This window comes from Musa acuminata, chromosome BXJ2-8 (assembly GCF_036884655.1).
Source record: "Musa acuminata AAA Group cultivar baxijiao chromosome BXJ2-8, Cavendish_Baxijiao_AAA, whole genome shotgun sequence".
Taxonomy (NCBI): Eukaryota; Viridiplantae; Streptophyta; class Magnoliopsida; order Zingiberales; family Musaceae; genus Musa; species Musa acuminata.
Genome location: NC_088345.1, coordinates 24,155,546 through 24,174,144, shown reverse-complemented (window position 1 = coordinate 24,174,144; position 18,599 = coordinate 24,155,546). Strand labels below are relative to the sequence as shown.

The following is an 18,599-nucleotide window of genomic DNA, read 5'->3' as shown; positions in this document are numbered from 1 at the left end:
TCAAAGTAGAACACCAAAGACCTGGAGGGTTGTTGCAACCTTTAGTTATTCCTGAATGGAAATGGGAATGTATTACTATGGATTTTGTTTCAGGACTACCCAGAACCTCGAGGAAGCATGATGCTATTTGGGTTATCATTGATAGGTTAACAAAATCTGCACATTTCCTACCGATTAATATGACTTATTCGCTTGATAGACTTGCAGATTTATATGTCAGTGAAATAGTAAGACTTCATGGTGTTCCAAAGGAGATCATCTCTGATAGAGACTCTAGATTTCTCTCTAGATTCTGGAGAAGATTGCAGGAGTCGATGGGCACTAAAGTTAAGTTTAGTACTGCATATCATCCTCAGACTGATGGTCAGTCAGAAAGAACAATTCAAACACTTGAGGATTTGCTTAGAGCCTATGTTATGGATTGGAAAGGCGAATGGGATAAGGATATTTCACTTGTTGAGTTCACGTATAACAATAGTTATCATTCAAGTATTCAGATGGCTCCTTATGAAGCTTTATATGGGCGAAAGTGCATAACACCTATATGTTGGGAGGAAGTTGGGGACAGAAAGTTGTTAGCACCGGACCTGGTACAAGAAACTACCGAGAAAATTCAAGTTATAAGGAAAAGGTTAAAAGCTGCTCAAGGTCGTCAAAAGAGTTATGCTGACAATAGAAGACGAGATATTGAGTTTGAAATCGGAGATTTTGTATTCTTAAAAGTCTCCCCTTCCAAAGGCATTATAAGGTTTGGGAAGAAAGGAAAATTAAGCCCAAGATTTATTGGACCTTTTGAGGTTCTTGAGAGGGTTGGTTCTGTCGCTTACAGGATTGCCTTGCCACCAGCATTGAGCCATGTCCATGATATATTTCATGTCTCGATGATTAGAAAGTATATGTATGACCCTTCTCACCTCATTAAGTATGAGCTGGTGGAATTCGATAAAGATTTATCCTATGTGGAAGAGCCTATTCAGATTATTGATAAGAAAGAAAAAGTCCTAAGGAATCGGGTCATCCCACTGGTTCAAGTAAATTGGAGACATCATTCTGGAGAAGAGACAACTTGGGAGCTATAAGAGGAAATGAAAAAGGTGTATCCTCGTCTTTTCATCGAATAGAGGTACGATAAATTTAGAGGACTAAATTTTTCTTTTAAGGGGGGGAGAGTGTAACACCCCTCATTTCCGAATGTTCGTATAATTTTTTTGGTGATAATGTAAGCATCTATTTTAATTGACAAAAGAAATAGAGTATGAATCAGAGGTAACTTATTTTTAAGATTTGGGAGATCTGTTCAAAAAAAAAAAAAGAAAAGAAAAAGAAAGAATCTGAGGACCTATATGTAAACCCTAAGGACCTAATCGTGAATATGATAAAAACGAGGACTAAACTGCAAAATGCACCAAATGACAAATTCCACCGCTTAAGCCTCTCTGCCTTCGTTGTTAAGGAAGCAGAGGAGGCAGCTCGTGGGTGATCAGGGAAAGAAAAGAAGAAGAAGAAGAAGAAGAAGAAGAAGGAGAAGAGAAAGAAAATTTGGGGCTTTTAGGGTTTTTGCTTTAATCTTGTTACTTCGGGTCAAAATTTGCAAAGGCAAGTGTTCTAACCCCTTCCTACATATGTATTAGACTCTGTTTTCATGTTGATTTAAAATAAATTGGAAGATTTTTATTTAGAAACTGATAAGTTCCTCTTTGGACATAGAACTATGGATTCTGAAAGTTTTCGGTAAACTGACCCCTAAGCACTGTTTCGGTCCTAAGTTTTAGTACAGAATGAGAATTCAGGCAGGAACTATTTTTGTTTGAAATTAGACTCGTATGTCTTTCTTTTGACACCGATTTTGTAGATTTTGGACACCGAATACTTACCCAAAAATTTGTTTCAAAAGAGCCTATAGACGCTGTAAAACAGAGTTCAAGATTTCTGACCTTCCGAAACTAAAACGCCTATAACTCCCTGTTGAAAATTCTGATTTGTACCAAACTGAGTTTATTTGAAACTAGACTTGAAATCCTCTCTTTTGACATATAGTTTGAAAATTTTGGAGTTCAATTGCTCACCCTATCGTCTGTTGAATCCGATCCTATAAAGTCTGCAAACCAGTGATTGTGATTTTGACCTTACGTTACCAAATCAGAGGTAACTCTGTGTTGGGAGCCCTGTTTCATATGAAATCTGTTCCATCCGAATATAGACTGATATATGGTTCAACCATAGCCTTCTTATGGGTATTGGAGCATATTTGTTATTCTGAAATATTTGTTTGATGTGCCACTGGAATTCTGTTCGAAATCGAGCTTTGGTCGATTTCGCGTATTCTGTTCCATTTCCTTTGGATACTTGAATTTGCCTAACCTTCTTATTGGAATTGAGCTGGTTATGATTGCTTGGAATCCCTGTACACTCTTGCTTTCAATTCTTTCCCTAAAATGAATATTTTGTGAGAGATTTGTTCCTTGCATCACATTGTTTTTGAAAAGGCACATGTACGTTTGGTTGTTCCGCGTGTGCTTCCGTTATATGCTGCAATTTGTTGAAACTGTCCTTTTGTACTCTAGTGTGTGGGATTGTCTGGACCTTTGCCAGAAATGGTAAAGGGTATGCGCTGATTTGTCCGCTTTGTGGGGTCCCGCTTTGTGGGATATTCTGATATGCGCTATTTGCCCGCTTTGTGGGGTCCCGCTTTGTGGGATATTGCTTAGAGCCTGCGATGCTCTGCCGGCCCCTTTGACTTCACCTAGACGTGGGTGGATGGAGCTCCCAGACGTGGGAGACTTTTGTCAGGTGGTCATTCAGAAATGGATGAATCACATTCTGACTGAGATCCCACTACACCCTCTATATGTTTGATATGACATCCAGAGTTTTGGTGAGTTATTTCTGTTCGTGCTCTGGATAGTTATGATATGATTGCAACGTCAAGGACGACGTTTGAGCTTTGGTACGACATATGAGTTTGATATGCTCTGAAATGCTTCATTCACTGTTGATTTTGCTTCGTAATGTTCCATATGTCGTTGATGTGATTTGGAACATTTTATATGCCATTGATAAGCTCCGATATGTTTCCTTTGTTTCTGATATGCTCCAATTACTCTATGCCCCATCTGTCAGGAACCAAATATGTATGATTAAAAAGGACAATTATGATTCTGCTCCTAATGATATTATGTATACGAAATCGTATATTCTGCTTTGTGTTTGAAACTGCATCTCTTTGGAAATTGTACTATTTTAATATGGATATGTTAGTCACTTGCTGAGCTCTTTATGCTCACCCCATTTGTTGATAAATTTTTCAGGATAGCGTAACTCTTGCTTAAATGTTAAGAATGGGCTGAGGCAGCGGAAAGTTTAGAAGACGTTGGGCAGAACTTTTGTTAGCACATATGTAGTTGTGTATAAGCTACCTTGTATCTAATGAAATGTGACTATGAATCTAAACCTGTGGATTTTGTGTAAGTTAAAGGATCCCTCATGTATAGGGTTTTGGTATGTTAAATTAAATTTGTGTAAGGATATGAACTTATGGTAAATCGATGATTGTGGTGACTGCATAGATTTTCCCCACTTGTGGATTTATATTGTGGTTTTTATTTTGATGAGTCGAGTTCAGATTGTATGAATTATCGAGTGATGTGTGCTATGTTAATGAATTGCACAGGGATATGAATTGGTAGATTATAGAAGTGAAATTTTTGATCTGAATGTTTTCTTAGTGACCTCAAATGTGTGTTTGGATCCTGGGTTAGTTATGATGAAAAAATTTTTAATATCATGGATATTTTTGGGGCGTGACATTGCTGCAACCTTTAGTTATACCTGAATGGAAATGGGAATGTATTACTATGGATTTTGTTTCAGGACTACCCAGAACCTCGAGGAAGCATGATGCTATTTGGGTTATCATTGATAGGTTAACAAAATCTGCACATTTCCTTCCGATTAATATGACTTATTCGCTTGATAGACTTGCAGATTTATATGTTAATGAAATAGTAAGACTTCATGGTATTCCAAAGGAGATCATCTCTGATAGAGACTCTAGATTTCTCTCTAGATTCTGGAGAAGATTACAGGAATCTATGGGCACTAAAGTTAAGTTTAGTACTACATATCATCCTCAGACTGATGGTCAGTCAGAAAGAACAATTCAAACACTTGAGGATTTGCTTAGAGCCTATGTTATGGATTGGAAAGGTGAATGGGATAAGGATATTTCACTTGTTGAGTTCACGTATAACAATAGTTATCATTCAAGTATTCAGATGGCTCCTTATGAAGCTTTATATGGGCGAAAGTGCATAACACCTATATGTTGGGAGGAAGTTGGGGACAGAAAGTTGTTAGCACCGGACAAGGTACAAGAAACTACCGAGAAAATTCAAGTTATAAGGAAAAGGTTAAAAGCTGCTCAGAGTCGTCAAAAGAGTTATGCCGATAATAGGAGACGAGATATTGAGTTTGAAATCGGAGAATTTGTATTCTTAAAAGTCTCCCCTTCCAAAGGCATTATAAGGTTTGGAAAGAAAGGAAAGTTAAGCCCAAGATTTATTGGACCTTTTGAGGTTCTTGAGAGGGTTGGTTCTGTCGCTTACAGGATTGCCTTACCACCAGCATTGAGCCATGTCCATGATATATTTCATGTCTCGATGATTAGAAAGTATATGTATGACCCTTCTCACATCATTAAGTATGAGCTGGTGGAGTTCGATAAAGATTTATCCTATGTGGAAGAGCCTATTCAGATTATTGATAAGAAAGAAAAAGTCCTAAGGAATCGGGTCATCCCACTGGTTCAAGTAAATTGGAGACATCATTCTGGAGAAGAGACAACTTGGGAGCTAGAAGAGGAAATGAAAAAGGTGTATCCTCGTCTTTTCATCGAATAGAGGTACGATAAATTTAGAGGACTAAATTTTTCTTTTAAGGGGGGGAGAGTGTAACACCCCTCATTTCCGAATGTTCGTATAAATTTTTGGTGATAATGTAAGCATCTATTTTAATTGACAAAAGAAATAGAGTATGAATCAGAGGTAACTTATTTTTAAGATTTGGGAGATCTGTTCAAAAAAAAAAAAAAAAAAAAGAAAGAATCTGAGGACCTATATGTAAACCCTAAGGACCTAATCGTGAATATGATAAAAACAAGGACTAAACTGCAAAATGCACCAAATGACAAATTCCACCGCTTAAGCTTCTCTGCCTTCGTTGTTAAGGAAGCAGAGGAGGCAGCTCGTGGGTGATCAGGGAAAGAAAGAAAGGAAGAAGAAGAAGAAGAAGAAGAAGAAGAAGAAGAAGAAGAAGAAGAAGAGAAAGAAAATTGGGGCTTTTGGGGTTCTTGCTTTAATCTTTTCATTGGGGGTCAAAATTTTCAAAGGCAAGTGTTCTAACCCCATCCTACAGCAGTATTAGACTCTGTTTTTATGTTGATTCAAAATAAATTGGAAGATTTCTATTTAGAAACTGATATGTCTCTCTTTGGACATAAAACCATGGATTCTGAAAGTTTTTCGGTAAACTGACCCCTAAGCACTCTTTCAGCTATAAGTTTTAGTACAGAATGAGGATTCAGGCAGGAACTATTTTTGTTTGAAATTAGACTCGTAGATATTTCTTTTGACACTGATTTTGTAGATTTTGGACACCGAATACTTACCCAAAAATTTGTTTCAAAAGAGCCTATAGACGCTGTAAAATAGAGTTCAAGATTTCTGACCTTTCGATACTAAAACGCCTATAACTCCCTGTTGAAAATTCTGGTTCGTACCAAACTGATTTTATTTGAAACTAGACTTGAAATTATCTCTTTTGACATATAGTTTGAAAATTTTGGAGTTCAATTGCCCACCCTATCGTCTGTTGAATCCGACCTTATAAATTCTGCAAAACAATGATTGTGATTTTGACCTTGTGTTACCAAATCAGAGGTAACTCTGTGTTGGGAGCCCTGTTTCATATGAAATCTGTTCCATCCGAATATAGATTGATATATGGTTCGACCATAGCCTTCTTGTGGATATTGGAGCATAATTGTTATTCTGAAATATTTGTTTGATGTGCCACTGGAATTCTGTCCGAAATCGAGCTTTGGTCGATTTCGCGTATTCTGTTCCATTTCCTTTGGATACTTGAATTCGCCTAATCTTCTTATTGGAATTGAGCTGATTATGATTGCTTGGAATCCCTGTACACTCTTGCTTTCATTTCTTTCCTAAAATCAATACTTTTGTGAGAGATTTGTTCCTTGCATCACATTGCTTTTGAAAAGGCACATGTACGTTTGGTTGTTCCACGTGTGCTTCCGTTATATGCTACTTATTGTTGAAACTGCCTTCTTGTACTCTGGTGTGTGGGATTGTCTGGACCTTGTCCAGAAATGGTAAAGGGTATGCTATGAAATGCTTCATTCACTGTTGATTTTGCTTCGTAATGTTCCATATGTCGTTGATGTGATTTGGAACATTTTATATGCCATTGATAAGCTCCGATATGTTTCCTTTGTTTCTGATATGCTCCAATTACTCTATGCCCCATCTGTCAGGAACCAAATATATATGATTAAAAAGGACAATTATGATTCTGCTCCTAATGATATTATGTATACGAAATCGTATATTCTGCTTTGTGTTTGAAACTGCATCTCTTTGGAAATTGTACTATTTTGATATGGATATGTTAGTCACTTGCTGAGCTCTTTATGCTCACCCCATTTGTTGATAAATTTTTCAGGATAGCGTATCGCTTGCTTAAATGTTAAGAATGGGCTGAGGCAGTGGAAAATTTAGAAGACGTTGGGCAGAACTTTTGTTAGCATATATGTAGTTGTGTATAAGCTACCTTGCATCTAATGAAATGTGACTATGAATCTAAACCGGTGGATTTTGTGTAAGTTAAAGGATCCCTCATGTATAGGGTTTTGGAATGTTAAATTAAATTCGTGTAATGATATGAACTTATGGTAAATCGATGATTGTGGTGACTGCATAGATTTCCCCACTTGTGGATTTATATTGTGGTTTTTATTTTGATGAGTTGAGTTCAGATTGTATAAATTATCGAGTGATGTGTGCTATGTTTATGAATTGCACAGGGTTATGAATTGGTAAATTATAGAAGTGAAATTCTTGATCTGAATGTTTTCTTAGTTACCTCAAATGTGTGTTAGGATCCTGGGTTAGTTGTGACGAAAAATTTTAAATATCATGGATATTTTTAGGGGCGTGACAACTTGCCCATAATTCTGAATAGCTATCCACTACCTCAGCCCAAATCAAACATTTCGAAGAGTGATATGCTGACCTGAAAGATTTATATTCAGAACATATTCAGAACAAAAGGAACGGTTTCAAACGAGTAAGGTATCATAATGTAAGGCAGAATACAAGAATTCTCAAGGATACCATCTCATTAGATACAAAATCAAATGTATCATGTCATTCAAGACATATTTGATTCATAACAAATGGAGCATAGAGTAATTGGAGCATATCAATGGCAGATAGGACATTTTAGAACATATCAGTTCATAGCAAATGGAGCACAGAGTAATTGGAGCATATCAATGGCAGATAGGACATTTCAGAACATATCAGTTCATAGCAAATGGAGCACAGAGTAATTGGAGCATATCAATGGTAGATAGGATATTTCAGAACATATCGGTTCATAGCAAATGGAGCACAGAGTAATTGGAGCATATCAATGGTGTATGAAGTGTTCCGGAGCATATCAACGATATATGGAACATTTCGAAACATATCAACAGTGGATGAAACATTTCAGAGCATATCAATAACAAATACCATACAGAAGCTCAAACGTCGTCTTTGACATTGCAAACATATCAATCTTATCCAAAGCATATACAAAAACACATAACCAAAGCTCTAGATATCATATCAAACATACAGAAGGTGTAGTGGGATCTCAGTCAGAATGTGATTCATCCATTTCTGAATGACCACCTAACAAAAGTCTCCCACGTTTGGGAGCTCCATCCACCCACGTCTAGGTGAAGTCAAAGGGGGCCGGCAGAGCATCGCAGGCTCTAAACACATACCCTTTACCATTTCTAGCAAAGGTCCAGAATATCCCACAGAGCGGGACCCCACATAGCGGGTAATAAGCGCATACCCTTTACCATTTCTAGCAAAGGTCCAGACAATCCCACAAACACCAGAGTACAAGAGGGCAGTTTTAACAATAATTAGCATATATCGGAAGCACACGCGGAACAACAAATCGTACGTGTGCCTTATCGAGACAATACGATGCAAGGAACAAATCTCTCACAATTGTATTCAGATTTGAAATGAAATAAAAGCAAGAGTATACACGGATTCCAAACAATCATATATAACTCAATTCAAATAAGAAGGTTAGATGAATTCGATATCCAAAGGAATGAAACTAGAATAGGCACACATCGAAAGCAAATGCGGAACAATGAGTTATACATGTGCCTATAGGAGTCAATACGATATAGCTTAAATGTTACACAATAGTTTTCAAGAATGCAAATAATTTTAAGGACAAGAGCATATAAGAATTCAAAGTAGTATTATAAAGCTCAATTGAATAAGAAAGCTAAAGGATATCAATTTCCAAAGGAATGAAACCAGAATATTAGAAATCGACCAAAGCTCGATTTCTGACAGAATACAAGAGGCACATTGAACAAATGATTCAAACTATCAATCATGCTCCAATTTACTCAGAAATATATCATTGGATTATACTTTCAGATAAGACAGGCTTCATATGAATTGAACTGTCCAATAGAGAGAGTTACAAATAATTTGGTAAACAAGGGTTGTCGAACAAAATCTCTATTTGGTAGAATTCATAATGTCAGATTCAACAGATAATTGGGCAGGTGTTTGGATTCCAAATATTTCAATCCATATATCAAAAGAAAGATCTACGAGTCTAGTTTCCAATGAAATAAGCTTTGAATAAATCAACGTTTGCAACAGGGACTTATAAGAAGTTCAGTATCAAAAGGTCAGAAATTACGATCCCTATTTCTCAAAATCAGTAGGCTCATTTGAAACAGAAGTTTGGGTAGACAAACTTACTCCGAATTCTTAAAATAAGCTATCAAAATAAAGGTTTATGAGCCTATATTCTGATCAAACAAGTTTTGTCCAAATCAGAGGTCAATACATGAAGTTATAATCATAACAAGGACGAAAGGTCAGAATCTCAGAAGTTGCACAGATTCTGATCGATATGTCTAAACAAGAGATATATCAAATGCAAGGCTAGAACAATTCAAGTTCCACATATTCAAATCAAATGTAGAGATCAAATTACAGTAAGGAAAGATCAAGATACTTGCAATAGGAAAGATTAGAACAATTACAGGAGGAACGAATCGGGAACTTGCAATAAGAAATATCAAAGCAATTATAGGAGAAACGATCAGGGAACTTGCAATAAGAAATATCAAAGCAATTATAGGAGAAACGATCAGGGAACTTGCCTTTCAAAGATTTCGATCCGAAGATCCAAAGAAGGTGCTAGCCCAAATCCTTCTACTTTTCCTCCGTGTCCTCTCTCTGTTTCATTTTGTGGTCCCGTTTTCTTTCTTTGTTCACAACTACACCACGTGTCGAACATCGAGGCACAGTCACCTGCTCTCTCTTACTCTCATTCCTTCTTTTTCTTTCCCAAATGCAGCTGCCACAGCCGCCGCCGCTACCGCTGCCACAATCGCAGCCCCTTCCACCGCACTACCTTCCTTCCTCCCTTCTCTCGCAGACAATAACTGCTGCATACGCAGTCACTATCGCTGCGGCCGCAATCCCGTCCGCAGCTCCTTTTTCCCCCTTTCCTTTCTTTTCTTTCCCAGCTGCAACTGCCGCAGTCGCAGTCGTAGTCGCAACCATGGCCGCAACCACCACAACCGCAGCCTCTTCTTCCTCCGCTACTCTATTTCCTCTCCTTCTTCTCTTCCAACTGCAGCTGCCACTGCGGCTGCCACCCCTTCTCCTCTTCCTCTCTTCTTCCTCTCCTCCCCTTTCTCTTCTTCTTCCTTTCCTTCTCTTCTTTCCCAGCTGCGCTGCTGCAGTCGCAGCCTCAGCCACGGCCGCAGCCTCTTCTTCCTCCCCTGCTCATCTTCCTCTCCTTCCCTTCTTCCTTCCTCTTTTTCTTTCCCTGCCACAGCTGCAGCTGCCACAGCCGCAGCCGCAGCCGCAGCTGCTTCTTTTCCTTCTCCTCTTCCTTCTCCTTCCTTTCTTCTTCTTCTCTTCTTCCTCACTTTCTTTTCTTCCTCTCCTTCTCTTCTAGCTGCAGCTGCCACCGCCACAGCCGCAGCTCCTCCTTCCCCTTCTCTTCTTCTCCTCTTCTTCTTGCCTCCTCCTCCCCGGCGTCACACACACCCTCTCCTCTGTTTCCTCTGCAGGAAATAGAGGTATCACAACCTCTTCTCCTGCTTCCTCTTCTTCTTCTCTTCCTCTTCTCCTTCCTCTCCTCTTCGAACGCCCAACACCTCTCCTCTGTTTCCACCTGCAGGAAATAGAGGTGCTGCAGCCCTAGCTACTGCCACCTCTCGCTCCTCTCCCTCTTCCCTCTCTTTTCCCTCTTCTTCTCCTCTTCCCTTTTCCTCCCCAACGCCACACACCTCCTCGCTGCAGCCTTGCTGCAGCTATTCTCCTCTCTTCTTCTTCTTCTTCTTCTTCTTCTTCTTCTTCTTCTTCTTCTCTTGTCCTCCCCAATGCCCCACACATACTCTCCTCTGTTTCCACCTGCGGGAAACAGAGGTGCAGCAGCCCTAGCTACTGCTGCTGCCTCTCCCTCTCCTCTCCATCTTCCCTCTCTTCTTCTTCTTCTTCTTTTCTTCTCTTCTCCCTCTTCCTCCTCTCTTCTTTTCCCTCTTCTTCTTCTTTCTTCTCTCCTCACGCCCCACCGCTCCTCTCTATTTCTCGAAGAAACAGAGAGTGCGTGGGAGGCGGTGGGATAAAACAAAAATTTTTTATTTTCTTTATTTTCTTTTTATTTTACAACTTAGCAGTTTAGTCCTTGAAATTTTTATATTTACATATAGGTCCTCAAATTTACATATAGTTTCTTATTAATAATTTTCAAAAGTGAGGGATATTACACTAGCTGGCTACTCAAACCTACAAATGATGAAAGTTGGAGGACTTCTCAAACAACAATCGATCACTGTTCTCATCGACACGGGCAGCACTAATAACTTCCTAAATAGTAAGGTTGCTGTCTATATGAACTTACCTATTGAGAATTGCAGTATGTTTGTCATTAAGGTCGCCAACGGACGGATTTTGAAGTGTGATCATAGGTGCCCGCAGGTGAAACTATTGCTGTAGGACCAAGAGATAATTGTATATTTCTTCCTCCTCCCTCTTGATGATCATGAGGTCATACTCAGAATTAAATGGTTGATGACATTAGGTGATATTTCTTGGAATTTTATGCAACTAATTATAAAATTTTACATTAAGGAGAAACAGGTGATACTGCACGGGAAATGTGAGGGCGACGTAACGACGATTTGCACACAACAAATAGAGAAGGTTTTGCATAAAGCATGCAACGGCTTTTTGGTACAACTTGAGCAGCAAACTATGGGAGAGCCAACAAAATTTGAAGATCCAAATCTACTTCTTTTGCTTGCTGAATTTTCAGATATATTTGACGAACCGCGTAACCTACCTCTTACCCATCGGCATGATCATTGTATAACAATTCTTCCAAGCAAATCTCCAGCAAATGCTTAGTCATATTAGTATCCACATCTCCAGAAGGATGAAATAGAAATGATTATAAAAGAGATGCTCAAAACAGGAGTTATTCAGTCATGTTGCAGCCCCTACTCTTCACCGGTGCTTCTCATACGAAATAAGGATGGAATATGGCAATTATGTGTTGATTACCGAGCACTCAATGACATAACCATCAAGGATAAATACCCTATTTCAGTAATAGATGAGTTGCTAAGGGAGCTCAAATCTTCACAAAGCTGGACCTTCGATCCGGGTATCATCAAATGCGAGTATGCGAAGAAGACATACCGAAAACCACCTTTTGAACACACAACAACCACTATGAATTTTTGCTTTCTTCAAAAGAAGGTGGAATATCTTGGGCATATCATATCCGAGGAAGGTGTGGCAGTAGACCCCTTCAAAATTGGAGCAATGCAAAACTAGCTGACCCCGAGGAACATAAAATTGCTACATGGCTTTCTGGGTTTAACAGGCTACTACTGCAAGTTTGTGAAAAACTATGGCGAGATCAGTGCACCACTTACTTCCTTACTGAAAAAAGATGTCTTCCAATGGTCGGACGGAGCCTCCGCTGCCTTCGACAAACTTAAGGCAGTCATAACGACGACGCCGGTGCTAACACTACCAGATTTTAACCGACCCTTCATTATTGAGGCCGACGCATCTGGAGTCAGAATTGGAGCCATTCTCATGCAAGATGGTCGACCACTCGCATACACTAGCAAGGCATTATCTCCCTCCCATCAAAATAAGTCAACATATGATAAGGAGATGCTCGCCATTGTGCGTGCAACAACGAGATGGAGACCCTACTTGATTGGTCGACGATTTCAAAATAAAACCGACCATAAAAGCCTCAAGTACTTTTTGGAGCAAAAGATACCCTCCCCTGAGCAGCAAAAATGGGTAACAAAACTTCTTGAATTTGATTTTGAAATAACTTACAAAAAGGGGAAAGAGAATGTTCTTGCTGATGCGCTTTCGCAGCTACCCGAGCAAGTTGAAGTTTCGGCCGTTTCACTTCCGACCAACGACTTTCTTAAGGATATTAAGATGGAATGACAGGAAGATTCAGTGACTAGTAAGATTATAAAAAAATTAAAAGAAGCACCAAGCCCCATGGCTCATTACAATTGAGACTCGAAAGAATTACATTATAAGGGACGCATTGTGCTTATGATAAATTCTACTTACATCTTCACGAGCAGATTTTGGACAAAGTTATTCTATATGTAGGGAACTAAATTGAAAAGGAGTATGGCATATCACCCATAAATCGACGGCCAGACGGAAGTTGTAAATAGGTGCTTGGAGATAGCCCAAAGCCACCCACCAAATATGACTACCCAAGGAGAAATTCAGACTCAGCCAAGTGCCGTTATTGATCGACGGATCGTGACTCGACGACGACGATCCACTACTGAATTGCTAATACAGTTGGCAAACCTACTAACAAAAGATGTCACTTGGGAGAACTATGATGACTTGAAGATTAAATTCCCAAAATTCATGAATCGTCAGCCTCGAGGACAAGGCTAATTTGAAGAGGGCGGGTTTGTTCCGACTCTAGCTAAGAGAGTCCTAATTGAGTGGGACATTCATGTAAAACCTACCTAAGCCGACCCCTATTAAAGTTGTTGTTGAATCTCGGATTTTGATGATGAAACTAATTGATTGTGTTTAAATGTTTGACTACATTTTGAGTGATACAGGTCTACTCGATCAGGATTAGACAATTAACGCAGGAGGAATTGACGTTGCGTCGGAGGAGATCATGTCAGGATATTGGATGGCAAAAGGCTTCGGGCGTCGGGCATCGGGCCAAGGAGAGCGAAATTGCGCCAAGGATATCGGGGTTGCGGAGGTCAACCGCCGATTGGGCAACAAGCCGCAAGAGAGGACGATGCACCGAAGAATCGGATGAAGCGCCAACCAATGACGTGCCGGGCAATAGAATGTCAATTTGCGTTATAATAATTGTCTAGATCGGAGTAGAGTGTTTGCTTGTGTGTGCAGGATTAACTACGATAACCAGAAAACACAAAGCGAGAATACCGGAGTCAAGTTCGATGGACGTTTAAGAGTCCGAAGAATCGTCGGAGATGCTGCCAGAACCAACCGAGAAGAAATCGGGAACTTGTCGGAATTTTCGGAAGTTCGCCGAGGAGATCGTCGGAGGTTCACGGAGATCACCGAGAAGGCTCGGCTACTCATTAAAGTCATCACAAGTTCGGGAGCTTGCTAGAAGCCCGTCAGCAGAAAGTTCGTCGGAAAGCTCGCCAGAACAAGACTCGACGTTCGCGGTTGAAAATTTGCTTAGGATGTGTTTTGGTTATGTAGTCCACTTGTAATTAGGATTAGGATTAAGAGATAATCCTATATCCTGGTTAGGGGCCAACTGGGCCCAAAGTCAGAGTTGGTTTAGGCTAAAAATTAAGCTAAACCAGCGAACTAGAGAGCCAAGATTGAAGCCCAACTAGTGGCTGAAAACACTGTAGTCAGGCTGAAAACACTGTAGGCGGTGGCACCGCCTAGCTGGGCGGTGGCACCGCCCAACACCCGAGAGCTGGGCGGTGACACCTCCTGGCTGGGCGGTGGCACCGCCCAGCACCCGAGCCCTGGGCGGTGGCACCGCTTGGCTGGGCGGTGGCACCTCCAACAGCGGGAACCCAAAGAGAATTCAAATTTTGAAGCCCAAATTTGAATCCTCTTGAGGCCTATAAATACCCCTCAAATCTCAGCTGAGAGAACAACTTTTTGAGCAGCAAGTGTTTGAGAGAAAAGCCTTAGAAAAGTGTTAGCTTGTCTTGTTTTCAATTTGCTAGTGTTCACCTCCTTCTTTCTTGTTGAAAATCTGTAAGAGAGTGAACCGCTTGTAAAAGTTGTAAGAGGGGTATTCACCCTTCACTTTCAAGAGATTTGCTAGTGGAAGGTGGAAGCCTCATCGAAGAGGGGCCTCGCAAGTGGATGTAGGTCACTTGACCGAACCACTTTAAAAACGGCGTAATCTCTGGTTTGCATTTCTTATTGTCATTTACATTACTGCAAATCTTCTTACTTGCTTTGTTTCATCATTACCTTTGCTGCGCAACTTTAAGAATACGCTTTCAAGTTAAGCTTTTCAAGTTCCGTTCTTATCGTACGAAAAATTTGTCGAAATCAACGTTTTAATCCGCTGCACTAATTCACCCCCCCCTCTTAGTGCCACTCCGATCCTAACAATTGGTATCAGAGCCACGATTTTCTACTTTGGTTTAACACCCAAATAGAAATGGCTCTTTATGGCTTTCAAGAGGGTCACTCTCTCATTCGTCCTCCCTTTTTCAATGGGACGGACTACACTTGTTGGAAAACTCGAATGAGAGTTTTCTTACTTTCTTTGGATTTGAATTTATGGGACATAGTCGAAAATGGATTTGAAATGTCTTCTCTCCCAATGAACCATTGGAATGATTTGGAGAAGAAGATGTTTTCTTTAAATGCAAAGGCTATGAATGCCTTATATTGTGCACTTGACAAAAGTGAATTTAATCGCGTTTCGATGTGTGACTCGGCTTTTGATATTTGGAGAACTCTAGAGGTCACTCATGAAGGCACTAGCCGAGTGAAAGAGTCCAAAATCAATATTCTTGTGCATTCTTACGAACTTTTCCGGATGAAACCAAGTGAGTCCATCGGAGACATGTACACCCGGTTCACGGATGTCATCAATGGACTCAAAGCTCTTGGTAAAAGTTTTTCTAATTTTGAACTAGTCACTAAAATCTTAAGATCCCTTCCAAAAAGTTGGGATCCAAAAATTACGGCCATTCAAGAGGCCAAGGACCTTAAAACATTCCCTCTCGAATAACTTATTGGGTCTCTAATGACCTACGAAATGAACAATGTGACAAAAAAGAAACTCGAGAACAACCTTCCGAATGATAGGAAGGATTTGGGACATAGAACACATGAAGACCACTCGAGCATAAGCTCAAGTGATGGTGAACTTAAACTACAAATGAAACAAAAATTAAAAAGCAAAAAGAATGGAACTACTTGCTTTGAACGCAAGAAGAACAAAAGTTGGGATGAATTGAGCTCTTCCGAAGACGAGGAGAAAATCAAGAAAGGCGAGGTGGCAAACTATGCCTCACCCTCTTACAACAATGAGGTAATCAAAATCCCACTAATTTATTTCGAAATTACATAATACTTTCTTGAGTTATTTTTAATTTAGTTTAGGATTAATTTTCTTGAAAATTGCATGTGTTATGTTAATGCAGTAAAATGTTAAATATAAATCTAATGCTTATACACCTAGTAAGATTAATCTTATATATGTGCTTGAGAAGCAAGAATTTGTATTTTGACGATTTCCATATTGATTTTCAATGATGATGCATGACTTTTGAATGGAAGGCTTGATGATTTTTTATGAACCTTATCTTTGGTTTTCAAACATGATGTATAGTTTTGACATAAGAACAAAAATTTGAAGCATGCTAATATAAAGTCAATCATATAAAGTAAAACTAAAGAAATTTTAAATATCTATAAGAATCATTCAAAATTATGTTCAATAAAACCTTACTTGATGTTGTAATGAAACCATTGAAAGTTTTGATGCTATGATTTGATGATTTTATGCATGAGATTGTAAAGTTATACATGATGATTTTTATGATTTATTGGTCTTGATGGTTTTTATGATAAAATTCATTTTTCGATCCTAAATGTTGATGCACTTTTTTATCTAGCATAAATGACATGAATTTAAATAACTAAAAAGAGAAAAGCATTGTTCTTGAAAATTATTTTTCTCTATCTTGTTGATTTATATGAATCCCTTGAAAATGATTTTGGTTTGATGATTTGAATTAGAAATGAGTTATATCAAAATCATGATATTGATTTGACAAAATTGAATGAGTTGTAAACAAATGATGATTTTTCTCTTGAATACAACTTGTAATATTTTTACATATATATTTTCATCTTGATTTCTCGATATTCGATACATGAAATTTTTCCATGAATCAAAATTCTTTCATGATGTGATTCTTCTTCGTATTCACTAAAAATGATACATTCAAATTAACCTACTCTATTTGACATCTTGATAATTTATGACTTGAATATCATGTACAATATGCTCATAATGATGATTGAGTTATTTATGAAAAATGGAAGATATAGTTTTGAAATTTTGCATGTTCGAATTTGAAAATATTTGATATGCATGAAAATATTAAACATTTTGAAACCATGTTTTAGTGTTATGCTTAATGATCATGCTTAATAAATTTCGAAATTATGAATGATGAATCTTTTACGATTTATGGATCATTGATTTTTACCATAATGAAAGTACCTTATTGATTTTTGTTGTAATAAATCTTACTCTTTCGGTTTTAAACATGATAAATGTTTTTATTTGGTATAAATGAAACAAAATCATATGTTTTGAAATAATCAAAAAGAGGATAACATTCTTGAAAATTATTTTGCTCAATCTTATTGATTTTGATGAATCCATTTGTATCATCTTTGTGAATCTCTTGGATTTTGATAATGATTTTGATGATTTAAATTTAAATAATTTTTTATTGAAATCATGATCTTGATCTCTTGAAATTCATATTATGAAATCCTTTATGAATCAACATTTTCTTTTCTATTTAAAAGGAGATTTGTCGAAATGTTTCATAGTCTTTTAGTATTCATAATCTTGACAATTATGTTTTGAAACTTTATGTAAACCAAGAATGTTCATCATGATTCTCTCTTTGAATATTTAAAGAGGAGAATTTTCTAGATGGTTCATGATTTTGATGATTGAATATTTGATATGCATGAATTGAGATCTTGCTCTCCTACCACTCTTTTTGCTATTCACCAAAAGGAAGACTAATTCTAATAAACCATGATATGCTATATGAATTTTATTGTATTCATGAAGTAAGATCTCATCACTAATTTTTGTTTATATTCCTTCATGTGATGATATGAATGTATGAAACACTTATGATATGATTTTTTATACAATTCCATGTATTCGTGAAATATTAATCTCATCACCCAATTAATTCCTCTTGATACTCCTAATGTGATGAAGTGAAATTATGCATGAAATATAAATGGGGATAAGTTTTTGGTAGGATATAATTTGACAAATTGATACCATCATGATATGAAACATTTATGATTTGCAATGATATATGCAATACTTGTGCTTTCTAATTATGATGTGATGTATTACATATGATGTAAATCATGATTTAAAATACTATGAGTTGTCGCTAAAATGATGTATTATAAATATTGATTTAATGTTTTGTATCATGAATACTCTAAATGATGAATATTTGGTATCATGATCAAAATGTTGACAAATAGTTAAAAATTTTAGTATCATGTATGATATCCTTATAATGTTGATCGATTTATTCAATATCATGCATGAATGAATATAAGGTTTTTGAAAATGTGCATATTCTAATTTGAAAATATGATGATGCACAATTAAGATTGATACTTACCTTTGTCATAATTGATGTAATGGGTCTTCCCTTCTCTTTGACAATGACAAAGGGGGAGATAGCTTGCTTGCACAAGTCAAGAAGATGCAAAAACTTGATTGCTTGCTTGCCTATCTTAAGTAGCAAAGATTGCTAACTTGCTTATTTCAAGAAGCAAAAGTTGTCTTCTTGAACATCATTATCTTGCCCATCTCAAGAAGCAAGACTTGCAACCTACACATTGCAATAGGAAGTAAGAATCGATAGCTTACACACTTCAACAAGAAAGCTATCTTGTATTTGCTTTTGACATTTTTACTAGCTTGTATGTTACAAA

At 37.9% G+C, this 18,599-nt stretch overlaps 1 long non-coding RNA gene across 1 annotated transcript; it reads left to right on the top strand.

Annotated features, from left to right (window-relative positions):
- The first annotated feature begins 1,100 nt into the window (after positions 1–1,100).
- On the top strand, positions 1,101–7,037 carry LOC135618285 (uncharacterized). Its single transcript, XR_010488959.1, has 2 exons — positions 1,101–1,596; positions 6,739–7,037. It is a non-coding gene; the product is annotated as an uncharacterized LOC135618285 (long non-coding RNA).
- The last annotated feature ends 11,562 nt before the right edge of the window (positions 7,038–18,599 follow it).